The following is a 7,132-nucleotide window of genomic DNA, read 5'->3' on the forward strand; positions in this document are numbered from 1 at the left end:
GGGTTAGTAAATCCGCATACAACAAATATCCATGAATTTTCTCCAGCAAAATCTTCGAAAAAGGTCTATAAGATTCAATATACGATACCAATATCCATGACTTCTCTTCGGCACCTCCCTCGAAGAAGGTCTATAAGACCTGATGTTCCCAATGTTTCCAGAGTCTCTAGTATTTTTGTGTGTTTTTGATAGTACATACATAACATAAGACACAAATTAAGTACATATACAACAACAAGTATATATAAAACATATAACAAACAAGTGAAATTATGCATTTGATGCCAGGAGGATGATGGTGATACAATGTTCATAACCAACTGAAATACGTATTTCCACAACCAACTAATATATCAATTACATGAGCCAATTATCCACTCATTCTTTTCAACCATTCATAAATTACCACATGATTCATATGCCAATGGAGTATGAAGACATCACATTTCACAATTGGTACCACAATATGCTTTTCATCAAGCAAAATACAATTATTCTTATGAATATAGGTAACAATCGTCGCATAGGACCCCACACGGTCACATATAATACATAATATACCAATCCAAAAATTACGTCACATATAGGCCCGAAACACCCTTAGAAAATTTTTGGATATCTATTCTACGGACCCAATACGACTCATGGGTATGAGCCGTATACTGGGGTACGAGTAGTATTTTTCTGTCGTATGCTACCAGTATTAGTTGGTAGGATGGTTTTGGTCACTGGAATGGATACGAATTAAGGGTATGAGTTGTAGTGCTTGCTACGAGTCGTATCAAGGATTCGTATGGTGGGCAGTGTTTGATCCTCCTGGTATTTCATTCTTCCAGGGATACGGGTCATGGGTACGAATCGTATGCTGTATTTACGACTTGGTTGGATGAGTCATATACTGGATAGTGATTAATCCAAGGGATACAGCTTGGATACGAGTAGTGGATACCGTTCGTATAGAAGGGTATGACTCGTATGGATCAGTCGTATCCCTGTGACAGGTTTTTAAGGGATTTAAAGGGGGTATTCTGGACATTTCCCTACTAACCCTAACTAGGACCCACGACTTCTAATACACTTAGGAGGTTATTTACCCTATTATTCTATTCATTAGTACTTAGAAACTATTCTAAAATATCTCATAATTTTCTCAAGAGCTTTTGGGGCAAGAAGGCTAGGGTTTCATCTTACGGATTGCTTTGGGGATTCCTTTAGTGATTTATTTTTGTCAATTCTTCGGTATAAGGCATGATTCTCTTTTCTCATTGTAATTTTAACTAAATTCATGGTTTATATGATTTTTCATGGTTTTACTATTTCATGATTATGGTTTTCAACTATTATTTGAGGGTTTTGATATTAAATGCTTGGTTATAATTTCCTATGGTTTTAATTATGTTTTCTATATGTATTAATGTTGGTTTTGGATAATTTTATTGCATTGGAATGGTTTAATGGTCTTTGGAATTGGTTTTGGTTATATGATGCCCCTAAGGTGTTTGGTAAAATACTTACAAAGATACGTTCATTGCATTGACTTCTTTTAATGGAACTCTTACATATTTTAAATTGGATAAATGATTTATGCATGTTAAATGGTTTGAAAAGGTTAAAGTATAAATGGTTAAGATTTTATAGAATATGGAAGTCTCTCAGTTGGATTTAATATGGATATTGAAAGGGTACCTAAGGTCCCTTTAACCTAAATGGTTTGGCTATGGATATTACTTGCAAGTAATGGGATGGTATGACAATACCACTAATATTGGACTTGGTTAATAAGTGGTAAATAGATTGTTTGGATATGGTTTTAATTGGTAATTAATGGCAGGGTGTGTAGCTAAGCCGTGGAAGGTGGCGGTCTGGGGGGATCAAAACTAAAAAATCATAGTTACCGATATGAGGGGTCTTGAAGACCATGTGTGTGTGTCACATTTTATATTGGGGATGTACTAGTCATCCCATGGGATAATCCCTAGTCGTGTAGCTACACGCACTGGGGCCCTTTCAGCATGGGAAGCTGAACCTATATGGCCGGTAGGTGGTTAGGACGGTAAAGCTACATAACCCAGGTAAAGTTTTTAAATGCATGCTAAACTCGATTCCCTTTCCCAGTACTTATATATGTATGGTTGTATGCATTATGGATGGTTTCACTTGGTTTTATGATTGGCATTATTTTATCTTTATTCTGAGATTCATACTAGCGGTGATTCGCTAACCCCGTATACTAGCGGCTGTATACCTACTCTATGCAGGAATCGGTCATTATACTCCTCCTGTTTAGCATGCAGATTCGGTATTAGCATTTGGACTGAAGTGGTAAGCTTCTATCCTTTTGAAAGGAATCATTTCATGTTATGGATTTATTTAGACACTTATCTTTTATTTTGGATATTGGTTTTGGCCATGGTTGGGGGCATGTCCCAATTGGATTTGTTTAGTCTTTCGGATAGAGACTTTACGGTACTTCTGGGGGTTGTATGGGTTGAATCAGTATTGGTGTTGGTCTTAGCATTGGAATAAGCTGGTGGGCTAACATCATTGGACGATATTATTAGTTTTTCCATCCTACTACATTTTGGGATTGATTTTCATATTATGTTTTGGTACTCTATTTTGGTTTATGGTCTATGGTTTGGTTTGGTATGGTAGGGCGGTTGTGGCGGTATGTTTGGACTCAGTTGGATCGGTCACGGTTGTGACCCTATTCCAAAGTCTTAATGAGAAGAATAACACTATCTTGTTATATGTTCAAAATTTAGCTCATCTAAGGTTGGATATAAGTGGTTGGGTTAGGTAACAGGGGGCGGTCCCCGGTCCCGGTTGAACTTGGAATTCCCATTATGATAAGGCCCAGGGTAGGGTTGTGTCAAGGCCCCCATCATGGGCACAGATCATTAAGATAGCCATTTTTTCATGATTAGTTCCCACACCCTTAACATGTATTTTGTATACAAATTAACTACCTAACCTTGTCTGAAAGAAGTTAAGGCATAACCTATCTCAAATGCCGAAATCGATTTACTATACTTCAATCCGAAAGCCCTACTCCTCACGAGCAGGTTCGAAATCAACTACATCAAAATGTAAAATCTACGCATCAAAAGGAAGCCAACGACACCCATATTGCCTACTTTTATATCGAGGTCAAAACGGACCCCCAAAATGAGTTTTCAAAAAAAAAAAAAAACAGACAACAAAACTTTATTTCAAAAACATGTTCCCCATATTTTTAGGAGTCTATAACTAAAAATTCAAGCAAAAAAAATTTAAAAATAAGGTTCAAATCGAAGAAAAACCATTTTAAAACTTTAACGGGTAAAATCTTTGAAATTCATTTAAAAATCAAGAATCGAAGTAGTTTTGAAGATGAAATCAAGAAAAAACTAGTAATTATAGAATTAGGAATATTATTCATGTGAAAAGGAGTTAAATTGGGGTTTAAATTGGTGAAATACACTTTTGGGCCTTCGAAGTCAAAATTTTCGATTTCCACTTTCAAATTCGAATTAAAACAAGAATCTAGGGTATGTTTGGTATGATGGTAAATATTTTCCATGGCAAATGTTTTCTTGGAAAAAGTTTTCCTGGAAAATAAGTTGGGTTTCTTTTTATTTTCTCATGTTTGGTTGGTGAGTGGAAAATATTTTATGGTGTTTAATTGGTGAGTAGAAAATATTTTCAGAAAAATATTTTCTAGTGTTCGGTTGGTGAGTGAAAAAATATTTTTTAGAAAATACTACTAACTGTTAACTAGTATATCACTGCCTCTACCAACTCAACAATTTGTAAGAACTAATTTAAGCATAGCAAATGATATCAATAGCGAGTACTAGAATATTAAAAGTCACTAAATTTTAAGCAAATTAGCAAGCATAGGAGGCACTTTTCAACATCTTGTCAGAATAATCTCAAGATACTACAATCAATAGAAATACAATTGAACAACAAGCTTATTCAACCTTGTGAAACAAGCTACAACGACGTCAAAATGGAATATGTAAGTAGAAAAAGTAATATAGGTAAGTCTTCCTCTATGTACATGAAAATAACAGTACATTCAACGAACATTGAAAATAGGAAAAAATTCGAGCTTCACTATTTTTAATTTCAAGCAGTGAAAAATTGGAGCAAAGCACAGTGAAATTTTTTTGAGTAATGTGAATTTTTTGAGTAATATGAATATGAGTGTTGTTAGGGTGGGGAAAGAGGGGTGAGGGTGGGGGCATAAAAGTCACATCAGTCATTTTCCAAAAAAGGACTTCCCTTGGCCCATGAGGGAAGTCATTTTCCACCAAATAGAGGAAAATGAGTTATTTTGAAAAATATTTTCCCAATATTTTATGACAACCAAACAAGGGAAAATAAGAAAATATTTTCCATTATACCAAACACACCCCTAGTGCTAAAAATGGAAGAAATTAGTTGAAATACGTGTAATGGAGTTTACCTAAGCTTAGAAATTAAGAAAGTTTCTCAAAACCACGAAATATTAAGCTCCAAGTTTAAAAATGGTGAAAAATGATAATACATGGGTATTTATACTCACCACTCGCGATCACAAACCACGGGTCGCAATCGCAGCACCGCGACTGGTAGACCAATCACGATTGCGACACCTCATATGATGGTTGTATCACGATCGCAGCCCAAGGTTTGCGATCGTGGATGCACTAGATATGGTGCACTAGCTGGAAACTTTGGATCATTCCAAGTCCCTGTGGGCCCCTCGGAATTCATTTAAAATCCCGTAAACACAAATAAAATATACTATCCCATCAAATTCGATGCTCTGAACTTAATAGAGATATCAAAATTTTGAAAAGATGTCATTTTCACAAAGCTGACTTCCGAAATCCAAAATTATAACTTTTCAAACCGAGGGTCGAAATGAGATTTAAAAGCCACAGAACAAAACCAAACATGCTACTATCCTAAAATTGACGTTTCAGATTTGTTGGCAAAGTCTGATTTGCCATCCGTCACACGAATGAAAAAATATCCACTGAATCACATATAAGTCTCTCGAAGCCACCAAAAACCACATTATCGCACAAATGACACCAAAATACATTAGGAATCGTGCCAATCACCCGCACACCCCAGAAATACCATAATGCAACTACGAGAAGGGGTAAAATAGTCATATCACATAAAAGCACATATTTCATCAAATTTACAGTCGTTAGTTCATCCTTGAACTAAGGCAAAGAAATACTTGAATCAACGAAGAGTTGAGGATAAGAACTATGCACCTCCCAAGTAGCCTCATTTACAGGTCGATGTTGACATTGAACCTTAACCACAAGGATAACATTAGAGTGCAACCGTCTAACATCCCTAGCCAAAATGGAGACTGGCTCCTCAACAAAAAACAGCCACTTATCTAAATGAACTGAATCCCAATGAATGACATGAGACTCATTGGGAATGTAACAATGAAACATAGAAACATGAAAAACTAGATGAACAACAGATAAGTCTGGAGGAAAAGTCGACTCATAAGCCATATCACCAACCATTCGAAGAATCTCAAATAGACCAATATACCTGGGGCTAAGATTGCCCCTCTTCCCAAACCTCATCACACCCTTCATGGGTGAAACTCAAAGAAAAACATGATCATCAGTACTAAATCTCAAGGCACGAAGTCTACGATCCGCATAACACTTCATCCTACTCTAGACTGTACGAAGCCTATCCTGAATAATATGGACTCTATCCAAAAACTCTCGAAGCAAGTTCATACCTCGAGGTGTCACCTCAGAAACATCAAACCAATCCATTGGAGAGCAATAATGCCTACCATACAAAGCCTCAAAAGGAGCCATATCGATACTGAAATGGTAGCTATTATTATAGAAAACTCCGCTAAAGCCAAATACTGGTCCCACTGGCTACGAAAATCCATCATACACGCGCAAAGCATATCCTCCAAAACCTAGATAGTCTGCTCTGATTGACTATCAGTTTGGGGTGAAATGTTGTGCTAAGGTCAACCCAAGTACCCAACTCATCCTAAAAAGTCTTTCAAAAGTAAGAAGTGAACACAGAACCCCGATCTGAAATGATAGACACCGACACACCATGAAGTCGTCAGTCTCATGAATATAGATATAGGCCAACCTTTTAGCACTGGAGGAGACCTGTACTAGAAGGAAATGCACAAACTTGGTTAATCTATCTATGATGACCCAAACACTAGCAGATCCATGGTAAGTGAGAGGTAATTCGATTATGAAATCTATAGTGTTTCGCTCCCACTCCTACTCGAGAATGGGTAATCTCTGAAGTAATCCACCAGGTTTTAAATGCTCGGCCTTTACTTGTTGACAACAAAGGCAATGAGCCACAAAGTCTGCTACATCCTTCCTCATACACCCACCAATAATGCTGCTCCAAATCACGATATATATTAGTCACTCTCGGGTGGATGGAATACTTGTAACAATGAGCCTCCTCTAATATCAATGTAATCCAATCATCCATTCTCAGCACACAAACTCGGCCCCCAATCCTTAAAATACCATTAGAATCAAGTGAGGCTTTCTTGGCCTAGCCACTCAACACCTTATCACAAATCGATCTCAATCTAACATCATCAAACTGATGATCTCGAATCTGCTCTATCAAAGCAAACCTAGCCTTAAATGCCAAAACATACCCAGGTGTCAAAATATTAAGCCTAACATCTGGATAGCTAAAGGCTGAATCTCTAAGGCCAAAGGCCTCTCCTGGGTAAAGATGCACCAAGATACCCATGTTAGTCGACTTTAGGCTCAAGAAATCTACAACCACATTAGCCTTGACCGAATGATAGATAATAGTCAAGTCATAATCCTTATGCAACTCAAGCAAACAGTGCTGCCTCATATTAAGATCTCATTGGGTGAAAAAGTACTGAAGGCTATGATGATCCGAGAAAATCTCACAAAGGACTCCATACAAGTAATGCCTTCATAGCTTTAAAGCAAAAACAACAATGCATAACTCTAAATCATGGATCTCATGGAGCTTGAACTGAAGAAATACATAAGCAATCACCATACTCTCCTACACCAACACAACACCTAACCCAACACCTGAAGCATTATAAAAGATGGTGAAACACACGCCCTCCTTGGACAAA

The sequence above is a fragment of the Capsicum annuum genome, chromosome 2 (genome assembly GCF_002878395.1).
Source record: "Capsicum annuum cultivar UCD-10X-F1 chromosome 2, UCD10Xv1.1, whole genome shotgun sequence".
Lineage (NCBI taxonomy): Eukaryota > Viridiplantae > Streptophyta > Magnoliopsida > Solanales > Solanaceae > Capsicum > Capsicum annuum.